Raw genomic sequence first — 14,639 nt, 5'->3', positions numbered from 1 at the left:
TTCCTGCCCTTGATTGTCTGAACACCCCATTACGTGTGTAAAAGCCATACTCCCCCTATTCTAGTTGGGTAATCAATAATATACTTTATTCTAAATCTAGCTTTGAATGACATTTAAAAACAGTAGCTTCAACTCCTGGGACTAGAAACATGAGGAAGAAGAACTACTATCTTTAGACTGGAAGAAAACAAAATAGCAGGAATGTAGCACTTCAATCTCTAACAAAATTATTTATTTGGTAGTTATTTGTTAGTGATGGAGAGAGAGCCGTGTTAGTCTGTATTTTATCAAAACAAAAAAGCAGTCATGTAGTACTTTAAAGCCTAACAAAATAATTTATTAGATGTCCCACAAAAGCTCATCACCTAATAAATTGTTTTGTTAGTCTTTAAAGTGCTACATGGCTGCTTTTTTGTTTTATTTGGTGATGAGCTTTTGTGGGACAGACCCACTTCATCAGATCAATCTCATTTCCTTATAGACTGACATTTATAAGTACAGAGGACCAAAAAAAAAAATTGCAATGAAAACTGACAAATCAAATACATAGGACTGAAGGAGGGAGATGAGGGGCAGGGGGGATGTTAATTGTCCTGCCTGAGGTAATTAGGAGCATAAAAGGAAAGGAAGCAGTCCTTGTATTGCGTGAGGTAATTCATGTCTCTGTTCATACCATGTGTTAGTGTGTCGAATTTGAATATGAATTCCAGCTCACAACTTTTCTCTCTCTAATCTGTTTTTAAATTCTTTTTGCTCCAGGACTGGTCCTATGAACAGAGACATCAATTACTTCACACATTACAATGACTGCTTCCCTTCCTTTGATGCTTATAATTATCTCAGGCAGGACAATTAACATCCCCTCGCCCCTCATCCTCCCCCTTCAGTCCTATGTATTTGATTTGTAAGTTTTTATTGCAATTTTTTGGGGTCCTCTGTACTGATAAATGCCACTCTGTATTGAAAATGAGGTTGATCTGATGAAGAGGGCCTGTCCCATGAAAGCTTATCACCAAATAAATTGTTTTGTTAGTCTTTAAAGTGCTACATTTTTGCTGTTTTATTTTGTTGGAGTACAGAGTAACAGGGCTACCTCTCTGTTACTATTTAGACTGTAAGGTTTTATGTCATGACTTAAAACTCTATCTTCGTTTCTTCTGTCTCTTCATTCCTTGAGGGTTGCCTTAGGATATACCTTCGCAATGCAGCAGTTCATGCTACTTTGTTGTTGTAAGTTAGTGACATCACAGATCCTGTGGACACGTTAAACAGGCAAGCATCATAAAAGTCAGTGAGCATTCCCCTGTGAGACTTATGTGCTGAAAGAGAAACAATTGCTTTAAGCAATTCAGTATTGCAGTTTTAAGGTCATACAAGCTGTGTGTGAGAGACTAAGACGCAGGAATTCTGTTTGCATCTAAACAGCAAAGATGACAGAAAGCCCTAGAACTAAACTCATTTCCCCATGCTCTAGAAGGTGAGAGCCACTTTTGTTACACTTTTTAAAATAATTGTGACAATGGATTCTGACAAAATAATGCAGAAATGGGTTTTCATGGATCATGACTCTACAAAGTGAACACAGAAAAAATCAACTCATTTACAACATGAAAACTTGGCAAAGAAGTTTCAAGTAATTAATAAGGAACTGTATTCAATGTAGAAAGTGTATTTTAGCTTTCTCACTGTCACTTTCATTTTTACTTGGAACTTCCAATAGTCTAAGGATATGTTTGTATAAATCCCATCACTGGCTTTTAAAAGGGCTTTAAACAAAACAAACAAAAAAGAGAGACAATTGTTAGATTGTAATAGAAACACTCCACTCTAGGAGTCTATAGTCATTGACTATTGCTGCAGCTTTTGAGTGATTGAATGGAAAAGGATGAAAAATGCACCATTTGTGCACTCAAAGCCAACTAATGCAAACATGGTTGGCTTGGTTTTTTTTTTTCCCTGTGATTGCCTCTGCACTGTTTTATAAATAGTGTTTTTCCAAGTGATCGTCCCTAGGTATATTGCATTTCAGGTTGTGCATGCACCAGAGACCAAAGAATTTTTCCTAATGCCATCTGCTCAGTGTGTGCCAACACCCTGCTCACCTTTTGCTCCATGCAGAGTATAAGTTACGCTGGACACTGCCATCTCAATTCTTTTACTGTTTTGTGCCAGCTTCAGTGCTGAACTTGGTCTTACTGAGTCTGATAGGGTGCTATTTAAATAGCTGCTATGCTGCATCTTTCTATGATGTTGGCATTTTTGGTTGTGATCATGTCAACTTTGACCTAGCGGCACCCTGGCAGATCCACTGCAGAATATTTTACAAAGACATTACAACCAAGATCGATTCCTCCAAGCAGGGTGTGAGTTTGTACACCCTTTGGATGTGCTTTGGGCCCTAGGCTTTTACCTTCAGAAAACTAAGACATTCTGGAAGTTCTGTTTATCTACTTTGCAGAAGAGTAGAAGTCATTTCCACTCAGAAGTTGTCAAAATGGATTTCAGGCTGCCTGAATGCTATGCTACAAGCTGAACAAGATTGCTGTTGCAAGCATATGTGACAAGAAACCTAGTAATTTCGTTCAAGGATGTACCTATCACAGACATCTGTAGAATGGCTACACGGTGCTCAGTCCACACCTTCACAAAACACAGCATTTTGGCACAAATTGCTGCTTCAGACAGGCAAAGCAATCCTTTCTTCAGTAGTGAGATGACAGTTCAAGCACCCAGGGAAAGCACTGCTTGTGAATTACCTAAGCTATATTAAATACTGTGAAAACCACTAGAAGAGGGAATACTGATTCACACAGCTATAGAAAAGGCTCACAAAGGAAAAACAGACTCAAGTACCACACTGAAATACAAGTGCAATATTTACATTCCAATCAACTAATTTTATAATTACAGTAAAAATGAGAAAGTAAGCACTTTTTCAGCAATACTGTGCTGTGGTGCTTTTTGCCTGATTTTTTTTGTAAGCAAATAGTTAAGTGAGGTGAAACTTGGCCTATACAGTAAAACCCCAACTTATGTGCAGGTTGTGTTCCTGGGCAACTATGCATTAGTCAAATTTCATGTAAGTAGAGATGGAAGAGGGGCAAAGAGCTAGCTCGGGGGGGTACGGTGCTACCTTTGGGTCCCCCTGGACTAGGGCTTTGAATGGAGGGAGGGGCTCTGCAGTCGCAGCAAAGATGGTGGTGGCTCTGTGTGCCCACAAGCTGGTGCAGTGGCATTGCTCATGTTGCTCACCCTGCTGCTCTCACTGCACTAGTCTGGAGCTCTATGGCTCCAGGTGCCCACTGGCTAGCACGGCAGCACTGCATGCAGTCCTCACCCTGCTGCCTGGTTCATGGGTCCCCAATGCTTGTGGGAGCTATGAAACTGACCAGCACTGCTGTGCTTGGCTCTGAGCTCCCACCACTCATGGGAGCTGGGAGCCAGGCACAGCAGCACCAGGCAGTTCTTCAAGTGATTGCTCATGTGCATTCCAATTTGGGTGTGCGCTGAGCGCATGCCCAGTTGCCGGAAGCTTTTTGCCTTAGCCGGTAGCCTTAGGGTTCGTGCGGTGCCCTCTGGAGTGGGACCCATATGCCCACACATATATGCACTGCCTGCCCCGCCCCTGACTCAGTTCCTTCTCGCCACGCTGTCGGTTAACTCTTGTTGAGAGTTCGCTGGTAGCCTTTATTGTTTTAATTAGTTGGTAATAGTTTAGATAGTTATCTTCGTAGGTAAATAGTGTTTTTTTAGCACTTAATAAGCCGAGGTGGGTCTTTAACTCCCTCGGCACCTTGGCACCAGGGGATGCCTGGCTCCCCAGGGTTTAAAAACTGTTCAAGATGTGGCAAACGTATGCCCAAAAGCGACCCGCATAAGGCGTGTTTGGGTCGCCTTGGAGAGACTCATCTCTGGGAGCTCTGCTCTATCTGCAAGGCCTTCAAGCCCAGCACTTTAAAAGATAGAGCTCAAAGGCTGAAAGTTCTGCTGATGGAGTTACCGGGAACGCAGAGCGCTGCATCTTCGGTGCAGAGCACTCTGGCACCGTCAGTGCCATCAGAGGGCTCTAGGTACCAAGAGCAGGACTTGGCACTATAAGAGCCAGCTCCTCATGAGAAGAAGAGATGAGACTGAGGTTGATCCCAAGAAAGAAGAGGGCGAAGACAGGTATCGGGGGAGTCCACCAGATTGCACCATGACTGAGGTCACAAAGTGCAGGCATTGTCTCCAGCGCAAGGCAGGAGCCCGCGCTCTCCCAGGTTGCCCTCGACACTGGAGGCCTTTAGTGCTGCACAAGGCTACCTGCAAATTACAGTGCCTTCATCACCCCTGCTTCAGGCACCTGGTCAGGCTCCAGGGACCCCGGCCCAGTTCCAGATGCCAGTGGGACCCCAACAAACAGTTGGCACCGTACAAACAGTACAGAGCCCGCAAGACCCAACAAGTGGTACGGGATCCTCGGTACCACCATCGTTGTCGGTGTCAGGGTCCATGTTGGAATCAGACTCCCTTCACTCCAACTTGGTGCGGAGCGGGAGTACAAGGTCATCCTGATGCAGTAGACACTGGTACCACTCCTGATGCTTCCTAGAAGGAGAGTGGCAAAGGCCCCATCAGGGGGCACCACAATGGCCCTTCTGGACCCCATGGGCGATACACGAGATGCAAAGGCAGGATGCAGGACTCCCGTTCAGGACACCTGGCACCCCTCAGGTGCCGAGATTGGCACCAACAGCTTCTCTGGGAGCCCCGCTGGAGGAGCAGGTGGAGTCGTCAGCACCGGCGGCAGCACTGGCACTGGCCGTGACCCCGGGACAGTTAGAGGCGACCCAGGCATGGGCACTGCCCCTACAGGCACTGGGAACTGTGGTGCAGTGGGCACTGGCACCGACAGAACCGGTGCTGTCCCAGGTGCAGAGTAGCCCTATCTTCACGGTGCCATACCAGAGACCGCTGGGGGCCCTCCACCCCAGGCACCAAGCACGGCACCACAGACTATGGGGCCGGGGACTCAAGTAGAAGAACCAGAATGCTCCACACCAGCGGGCTTGAAGGGTATATTGACCTCATCTTTGTCCTCTCTGGATGAGGCGTTAGCTGGATCCTCCGCATCCCCAGTACTGGAGGATGGAGGAGCGTACTAGCAGCTATTGAGGAGGGTCGCCCGGAGTCTGGGGGTGCAGGTGGAAGAGGTCATGGACGAAATAGACCCTGTTACAAGCATCCTCTCAACATCTGGACTGTCCAGGGTGGCACTACCCACTATAAAGACAATTGCCAACACAGCCAAGGCAGCGTGGCAAACCCCAGCCTCAGCCTTGCCCATGGCTAGGAAAAATGAACACCAGTATTTTGTCCCAGAACAGGGAAATGAACATCTGTTCACCCATCCTCCCCCTGACTCCCTTGTCGTAGATGCTGTGAACAACAGGGAGAGACAGGGGATTCAGGGGCCCTCCCCCAAAAACAAAGACGCCAAAAGACTAGACCTATACGGTAGAAAAGTTTACTCTACAGGTGGCCTACGGTTGAGAATTGCTAACCAGCAGGTCATGGTTAGTAGGTATTCATACGGTATGGCCAGCTCCATGGACCATGTAGTGGAACTGCTCCCACCGGACTCCAAGCCAGAATTTACGGCCCTGGTAGCGGAGCAGAGACTCATACCCAGAGCAGCACTGCAGGCCCCCGTAGATGCAGCTGATGCGGCCACAAGGGTCATAGCCTCAGGTACAGCCATGAGAAGGGGAGCATGTCTTCAGGTCTCGGGACTCTCACAGGAGAGGCAGCAGTCCATTCAGGATCTCCCCTTTGAGGGTCCCTCCTTATTCTTGGAGAAAACTGATAAGAGACTTCATAGTATGAAGGAGACTCAGATTGCGCTGCGCTTGCTGGGCCTGTACACACCGGTGACCCAGAGAAGGCATTTTAACCCGAGGCCCCAGTTCAGACAGTTCCCCCAATGACAACAATGGGATGGGAACAGAAGGGGCCGTCATAATAGGAGGCAGCAGGATCTCCAGACACAGGACCAGGGCCACCCTAAGACACACCCCCCCCCCCCCCCAGGACCCAGACACCAATTTTGATGGGGCAGTTGGGAGTGACACACCCACCACTCCCATAGTTCCAGCCCAGCATTTATTTTCACTCCTCCTGTCCCCATTCTACCACGTATGGTGCAGCATAACTTCAGACCAGTGGGTCCTCCGCACGGTAGAAAAGGGATGTGCTATCCAATTTTCTTTTTACCCCCCGCCCCCTTCCCTGTCCCTCTTCAGGGACCCCTCTCATGAGATCGTACCTCATGTCTGAGAGATAACCCTCCTCCAAAAGGGAGCTATAGAGGAAGTTCCCCAGGAATTCCAGGGACAGGGATTCTATTCCTGCTATTTCCTAATTCCCAAGGTGAAAGCGGGGCTGAGGCCAATCTTGGACTACGAAACCTGAACAAATTTGTAAAAAAGATGAAGTTTCGTATGATATCCCTGGACATAGGGTCTGGTTTGCTGCTCTTGACTTACAGGATGCATATTTCCATATAGCAATTTGTCCACCTCACAGGAGGTTCCTCAGATTTGTGCTAGGGAAGGACCATTATCAATTCACAGTCCTTCCATTCGGACTCTCCTCAGCCCCGAGAGTCTTTACCAAATGTGTGGCAGCCTTCCTACACAGGCGGCGTGTGCATCTGTTCCTTTACCTAGATGACTGGCTGATTGGGGTCGCTCACAACTTCAGGTGTCGGAACATGTACAGCTAATAAGGGCAACATTCCACATGTTAGGCTTCCTAGTAAATGAGGCGAAGTCTGTGCTGGCTTCTACTCAAGTCATGGAGTTCGTGGGTCCACATCTAAATGCAGAGCAAGCCAGAGCATTTCTATCACACAGCAGAGTCCAAGCGATGGCCTCTTGCAGCCAAGTCCTAATAAGATTCCCAACCACAACAGCCAGGGGATGCCTCAGATTGTTGGGGCACATGGCAGCATGCACGTTCATAGTCCAGCATTCCAGGTTACAAATGTGCACTTTTCAGATGTGGGGCACCTCAGTATACACACCTGTCAGGGACAACATAGACAACTTAGTCACAGTCCCCTCAAAAGTGCTCACGACACTGCATTGGTGGCTAGAAGCCGGGTCAGTCTGCATGGGAGTGCCGTTCAATCCCCCCACATCCCTCCCTCTCCCTGGTCACAGATGCCTCGGACCTGGGCTGGGGGGCACAGTTGGGGGACCACCAGACACAGGTCCTGTGGGGCAAGACCAACGCTCATCTCCACATAAATGTGCGAGAGCTCAGAGCAGTTCGACTGGCATGCGAAGTGTTTCAGAACGAGCTGAAGGGGCACTGTGTTGCAGTCAGCACAGAAAACACCACAGCAATGTACTATATAACCAGACAAGGGGGTGCACGCTCGTTGCCCCTGTGTCTAGAGGCCCTTGCACTTCGGGATTTCTGCATCCAGCACCAGATTCTCCTGAAGGCATTCTACCTGCCTGGGACTCTCAACTCTCTGGTGGACCACCTCAGCAGGTCCTTCATGGACCATGAGTGGTCATTACACAGAGAAATACTGAATTCAGTTTTCCAGAGGTGGGGACGTCCCCAGGTAGACCTCTTAACCACGCATCTCAGTGCAAAGTGCAGGACATTCTGCTCTTACCAGAACCGAAGTCCAGGCTCTTGGGCAGACGCCTTCAGCATTTGTTGGTCAGGCCCATTGCTGTACACCTTTTCACCGATATCGCTCATCCACCAAACTGTTGAAAATTCACTCGGCCTGAGCATCAGTAATCCTGGTGGCCCCAGCCTGCGCTTGATAACGTTAGTACTCAGCCCTCTTGGAGGTGTCCACTCACACCCCGGAGACGCTCCTGCTGTGCCTGGACCTGCGGACACAGGAGGAGGGGAGATTGCGGCACCCCAATCTCCAAGCACTGCATCTCACAGCATGGGGGCTCCATGGCTGAGACCAGTTGAGCTGGCCTGCTCCAAACCTGTCAGGGAAGTATTGCTGAACAGCAGGAAACCCTCTACAAGGGTAGCATATGTAGCCAAATGGAAAATATTTACCATTTGGGCCACCCAAAAGGCGATGTCCCCAGGAGAGGCCCCCCAATACCATGTGTCCTGAATTACTTGCTGGCTCTAAGCCGGATGGGGTTGTCAGTGTCCTCCCTGAAGGTGCACCTGGCAGCCATCTCAGCATTTCACCGAGGGGATGGGAGGGTCTCGGTCTTCTCAGACCTGGTGGTAAAAACGTTCATGAAGAGAATGGAAAGAGTCAAACCACAGGTTCTTCTTCGAGTGTCCCCGTGGGTGCTCCACATTAGGTGTCGGGCTCGCCCGGCGCCGCAGATCGGATCTTCCAAGCAGTTTCTGCCGGACCGCGCATGCGCCGGCGCGCGCCACTCCCCCGCGCGCTCCCAGCCACGTGCGTGATCCGGTCCCCGCCAGTTCCTCTTAACCGCCGTCGGCTGCAGACGGAATCCGAACTAGGCTAAGGCCAAGTAGCGTATTCAATGACTTTAACTGCTTTTCTTTAAAGTTTTTCAAGTACTTAGGCTACTGCAAGTTAGCCGGTTGTTATTTTTCAAAAAAAAAAAAAAAAAAACAACAAACAAACTACAAGCGGGACAGCTTCAATCCAGTCCCAGTAACAAGCGCCGGAGGCCAGGAGCACGGGCCATCAGCCCTCCTGCTGAGGCAGGCCATCGGACGGGGAAAACAGCACAGGGAAGGTGCTAAGTACCCGCTTAACAACTGAAAGACTCACCAACAATGTCCTCTTCAGGATTTAAAAAATGTGAGTCCTGCCCAGAGGCGATTAAGGAGAGACAGGGAGATGCGGCTTAAAATGCTGCTTTTGATAAGGCCCTCCAGCCAGACGTGCCGGAGCGGCCGCAGCAGGAGGGACCCTCCGGGGCCCATAAAAGGAGAGCTGCCTCCCTCACTCCATCAGCGCAGAAACGGAGGAAAGTCTCCCCAACCCGATCCCTGCCGGCAGCAACAGTGAGCGGGACGGGAGGAGCGAGCAGCCCCCAGCCGCAGCAACAGCTGATCGGCGGCGGCACGGACAGCCACGTGGAAGCGGCTCAGCCTCCGATAATCAGCCAGCCGCCCCGCCCCGCAGGCAGGGCGGCGGCTTAAAACTGCTTTTCATAAGGCCCTCCAGCCAGACGTGCTGGAGCAGCCGCAGCAGGAGGGACCCTCCGGGGCCCATAAACGGAAAGCTGCCTCCCTCACCCCATCAGCGCAAAAACGGAGGAAAGTCTCCCCAGCCCGATCCCTGCCGGCAACAATAGCGAGCAGGATGGGAGGAACGAGCAGCCCCCAGCCGCAGCAACAGCTGATCGGCGGCGGCACGGAGAGCCATGTGGAAGCGGCTCAGCCTCCGATAATCAGCCAGCCGCCCCGCACCGCAGGCAGGGCGGCGGCTAAACAAGCGCCGGTACCGGCGGCACCGCAGGCAGCAGCACCGACCCCCGGGGAACCGGCGGTGCAGAGCGCTCAGGCACGCAGCCTGCAGGCACTGGAGGACACCACACCTGCGGCACCGCCCTCGAGCATGCCGAGCTTGGTGCAGACGGGGCCGGGATCCCCTGTGCGTCAGGGGGCGGAGTTACCTCCTCAAGGGAGGGGGAAGGCTGCACACAAGAGGAGGCATTGCAGCCCCTCTCCGCACAGGGCTGTGGAGTTGCTTTCTCACAGCCCTCCGCTTATGTTGCAGACTCCAACCAGAAGGCAGGGGTCCCCCCTAGCCTACCCGGAGCCCCCTTCTCCATGTTTTGCAACCAGCCTCACCCTGGCTGGGACCACCTTCACCCTTCCTGGGGTTTGAACTGCTGGACTATTATGCAAAATCGCTCTCTCCAGCCCTCCCCCAGACGCAGAGGGTATGCACCAAGGGAGTGGTCTAGGTCACCTTCCCAAGAACAGTGCCTATACTGCCATGGTCGCCCCTACCACGCGGGGCATAGACACCATCGGCTATCTACTAGGGAAAGATCCCCACAAACGATCTCGTACCCCCGAGGGCAATTGCGACCGGGGACAGTGACTCAAGCATCTCAGGGGGGACTGGTTATGGAACCCCGAGATTTTCCCTCGCAAACCTCTAGTGAGAGGGTGCACCATCACCAGCAGGAACCGGAAGGGTCCAGAGAGACGTACCCCAGCGGTTCCTCGCTCTCCTCCCCGGATGAGGCTACGGCCCCGGGGGACGTCCATCCTCCGGACGATCTCAAACAGTTTCAAGAGCTGTTTTACGAGGGTGGCCTTCACGCAAGGCATCCAGACAGCTAAGGTGCAAGAGAAACACCATGAGCTCCTCAAAAATCTGAGACCTCCAGCCTCCTCCGAAATAGCAATACCGCTTGATGACGCAATCTTGGAGTCTGCCACTATGATATGGCAGACTCCTGCGACTATTCCGCCTGTCCACAAGAGAGTGGGGGGGGAAAAAAAAAAAAAAAAAAAAAACTTCGTGCCGACAAAGGGCACGGAGTTCCTGTTCAGCCACCCACAACCAAATTCCTTGGTGGTGGAGTCGTCGCAATGTGGGGGAACAGACAAACATGCCAAAAAGCTAGAGCTGTTGGGCAGAAAGATCTACTCCTCCTCCACTCTACTGTTGCGAATGGCAAATTACGCAGCGCATCTAGCGAACCATAATTTCGATAACCACATTAGGTTAACTTCCCTCATGGACTCGCTTCCAGAGGGCAAGAAACCAGTGCTCAAGGCCATCATGCAAGAAGGCTACGCGGCCTCGAGGACGGGAGTTCAGATCGCCCTGGATGTTGCGGACTCAGCAACAGCGTCCCCAGTACCACAGGGGTTACGAGCAAGGGCGACATCAACAGCACCAGCAGTACAGAACTCCCAGGCGTCGTTCCCAACACAGCCGTGCGTCCTCGGGGCAGGGCCAAAGGCCACAAGTTTGACACACAGATCCAGGGCTGCGCCATCACTACCATCGCAAGGTCATCCGAAGCGGTTATTCCACCATCGCCTCCGACCATTCTATAACCAGTGGCAAAGGATCCCACAGACAAATGGGTGCTGGGGATCATAGCCACGGGGTACGCCATCCACTTCCAGTCGCTCCCACCGCCATGACCTCCACCCAGGCCCCACCTCCAGGAGGCCTCCCACGTAGCGAGGCTCAAGCAGGAGGTAGACCATCTCATGCTCATAGGGGCAGTGGAAAGAGTGCCGGAGCAACTGCAAGGGAGAGGGTTCTACTCGAGGTACTTCCTCACGGGGAAAAAGACAGGAGGCGGGAGGTCCATCTTAGATCTTCGAGGCCTCAACCGGTACCTGCGCAAGCAATGCTTTCGGATGATCACAGTCGCCTCCATCCTTACGGCACTAGACGATGGAGATTGGTTCGCAGCCCTCGACTTATAAGACGCGTATTTTCACATAACTATTCATCCGGCTCACCTACGATTTCTCTGGTTTTTCATGGTAGGCAAAGAACATTTTCAATACAAGGTCCTACCGTTTGGCCTCTCCTCGGCCCCCAGAGTCTTCACCAAGCCCTTGGCAGTGGTGTCAGCCTACCTGCACAGACAGGGGGTATTTATATTCCAGTATCCGGATGACTGCCTACTCAAAGGGGCCTCGAAGGAGGAGGTACTACGCATAATATGCGTCACAGCAGGCACGTTCTCTTCGCTCGGCCTGGTTATCAATCTGACAAAATCAAAGATAGACCCCACGCAGGACATAGAGTTCGTAGGGGCACGCATAAATCCTATTACAGCGAGGGCGTATCTACCAGAGACTCACTTTCGGGCCGTCGGCTCCCTCGTGCAAGTCTTCACCTTCAGCCCTACGGTGCTGGTTCTGACATGCTTACAGCTGCTGGGCCACATGGCAGCAGCGACGTTCGTAGAACAGAACGCCAGGTTACACATGCGCAGCATGCAGCACTGGCTGGCGAGCGTATACACCCCGGCAGCACACACTGTTCACAGGGTGGCGTTGCCCACAACAGAGGTGCGCAATCCCTGCAATGGTGGGTAAACCCCGAGAACCTGCTAACAGGGGTACCCTTCTACCAACCACACACATTGGTTTTTCTTACTACAGATGCCTCCCTCATAGGGTGGGAAGCGCACATGGGCGAAGAGGTGACACAAGGGCTGTGGTCCTCCACGGAGCAGTCACTGCACACAAATATACTGGAGCTCAGAGCAGTGTTCAACGCCTGCAGACACTTTCGAGACCATATAAAAGGCAAAGTAGTCGGGATCAGTCTAGACAATACCTCCACCATGTTTTATATAAATCGGCAAGCAGGAGCTCGGTCCCGTGCCTTATGTGCAGAAGCAGTCCGGTTGTGAAACTGCTGCATCGCCAACAATATAACCTTGAAAGCCTCGTACTTCCCAGGCGCTCACAATGTGAAGGCAGACCAGCTGAGCACGCGTTTCGCACTCACGCACGAGTGGCAGATCCGTCCCGATCTGCTGCAACCGATTTTTCATGCCTGGGGTTTTTCCCCGGATAGACCTGTTTGCTACTCAGCACAACAAGAAGTGCCCACGATTCTGCTCCAGGGCAGGACTGGGACGGGGGTCCCTGAGGGACGCCTTCGCGATCTCATGGAGGGGCCCCCTGCTTTACGCTTTTCCTCCACAGTGCTCATCCACAAAGTGTTGCAGAAAGCCAGGAGGGAAGGAGCCTGAATGATCCCGATAGTCCCAACGTGGGATCGACAGCAATGGTTCCCCCTACTCCTGCGCATGTCGGACCGGCCACCGATGCCCCTTCCGGTGGCGCCGGATCTGCTCACGCAAGCCTAGGGGTCCATAGTGCATCCGCACCCCCAAGGCCTGCGACTACAAACGTGGTTAATCCATGGCTCAGCTCCCTAGAGAGCACATGTACGGAGGGAGTGCAGCAAGTCCTAGAAAGTAGCAGGAGGACTTCCACCAGGAAGACCTACAAGCAGAAATGGACTCGCTTTACGGCATGGTGTTCTACCAAACAGCTAGCCCCCCTTTTCGGTGCCTATGGCTGTGATTAGAGTATTTACTGGACCTCAAGAGAGGAGGACTCTCGCTATCCTCGTTTAAGGCCCACCTTGCCGCCTTTTTGGCATTCAGACACGGAGACACAGGGCACATGGTGTTCGCCCATCCCATGGTTACCAGGTTCCTTAAAGGGCTGGTAAACCTATACCCCCCTCGGAAACCGCTTCCACTTTCGTGGAACTTGGACCTGGTGCTAATGCGGAAAGGGGACCACCGTTCGAGCCTTTGGCCACGGTTTCCCTCTGCCTCCTTATGATAAAGACGATCTTTCTTCTCGCAACCACGTCAGCTCGCAGGGTGAGCGAGCTTGCGGCAGTTATGGCAACGCCACCCTGCGCTGTTTTTTCCAAGGAGGCGGTCACTATACGGCTACATCCAGCCTTTGTTCCTAAAGTTTCTTTCTGAGTTTCATACTAACGAACCTATTGTTTACCCTCGTTTTATCCAAAGCCTCATAACTCTAACAAAGAGGCGTGCCTACACCTCCTGGACGTGAGGAGGCGCTAGCTTTCTATATAGACAGGACCAAGTCCTTCCAGAGAACGGATAGACTCCTAGCCTCTATTGCTCCCAAATCAAAAGGAGAATGTCTCTCTTCGCAGAGAATCTCGAAGCACATCGTATCTTGCATAAAAATGTGCTACAAACTCAAAAAGACTCCTTTCCTGGCCATGCCCAGGGCTCATTCCACTAGGGCGGTGGCAGCATCAACAGCCCTTTTTCAAGGGCGTTGCGCTAAAAGACATTTGCAGAGTGGCGATCTGGTCATCCTGTGACACCTTCGCCAAACATTACGCCCTTCACAGGGTATTCCAAGAGGATACCCGTCTCTCGACAGCGGTCCTCTCGGGGACAGGCTGCACATAATCCGATTACCCACCTCCTATCTTGGGTTACTGCTGGGTAGTCACCTAATGTGGAGCACCCACGGGGACACTCGAAGAAGAAAGAAAGGTTACTCACCGTAGTAACGGTGGTTCTTCGAGATGTGTCCCCGTGGGTGCTCCACTACCCGCCCATCCTCCCCGCTCCGGATCTCTGTTAGTGTTTTGCAGGAGCATCCGAGGCGGTTGGTCAAGGAACTGGCGTGGACCGGATCGCGCACGTGGCCGGGAGCGCGCGGGGGAGTGGCGCGCGCCGGCGCATGCGCGGTCCGGCAGAAACTGCTTGGAAGATCCGATCTGCGGCGCCGGGCGAGCCCGACACCTAATGTGGAGCACCCACGGGGACACATCTCGAAGAACCACCGTTACTACGGTGAGTAACCTTTCTTTCGAGCCCCACCCCCCGCCAACATGGGCTCTTAATTTGGTTTTGGCTAAGCTGATGGCTCCCCCTTGTTCTGTGTTGTTCCTTACCTATAAGGTGGCATTCCTTGTGGCCATTACCTCAGCCAGAAGGGTGTCAGAGCTAAGGGTTCTGACGGTGGATCCAATTTATACAGTGTTCCACAAAGACAAGGTTAGCCTAAGACCCCATCTGGCGTTTCTGCCCAAGATGGTCTCTCCTTTCCGTATTAACCAAGACATCACCTGACCGGTGTTTTACCCAAAGCCCCATGCCTCCCCTAAGGGGCAGAGTCTACAC

The 14,639-nt window shown here is 51.8% G+C and overlaps 1 long non-coding RNA gene across 1 annotated transcript; it reads right to left on the bottom strand.

Annotated features, from left to right (window-relative positions):
- Positions 1 to 6,977: 6,977 nt before the first annotated feature.
- Positions 6,978 to 8,255, bottom strand: LOC142001230 (uncharacterized). The gene is made up of 3 exons (XR_012642418.1): positions 8,146 to 8,255; positions 7,670 to 7,895; positions 6,978 to 7,063 (listed from the first exon to the last, which is right to left on the bottom strand). It is a non-coding gene; the product is annotated as an uncharacterized LOC142001230 (long non-coding RNA).
- Positions 8,256 to 14,639: the final 6,384 nt, after the last annotated feature.

The sequence above is a fragment of the Carettochelys insculpta genome, chromosome 24 (genome assembly GCF_033958435.1).
Source record: "Carettochelys insculpta isolate YL-2023 chromosome 24, ASM3395843v1, whole genome shotgun sequence".
Taxonomy (NCBI): Eukaryota; Metazoa; Chordata; order Testudines; family Carettochelyidae; genus Carettochelys; species Carettochelys insculpta.
This window is presented reverse-complemented; position numbering and strand designations above follow the sequence as displayed.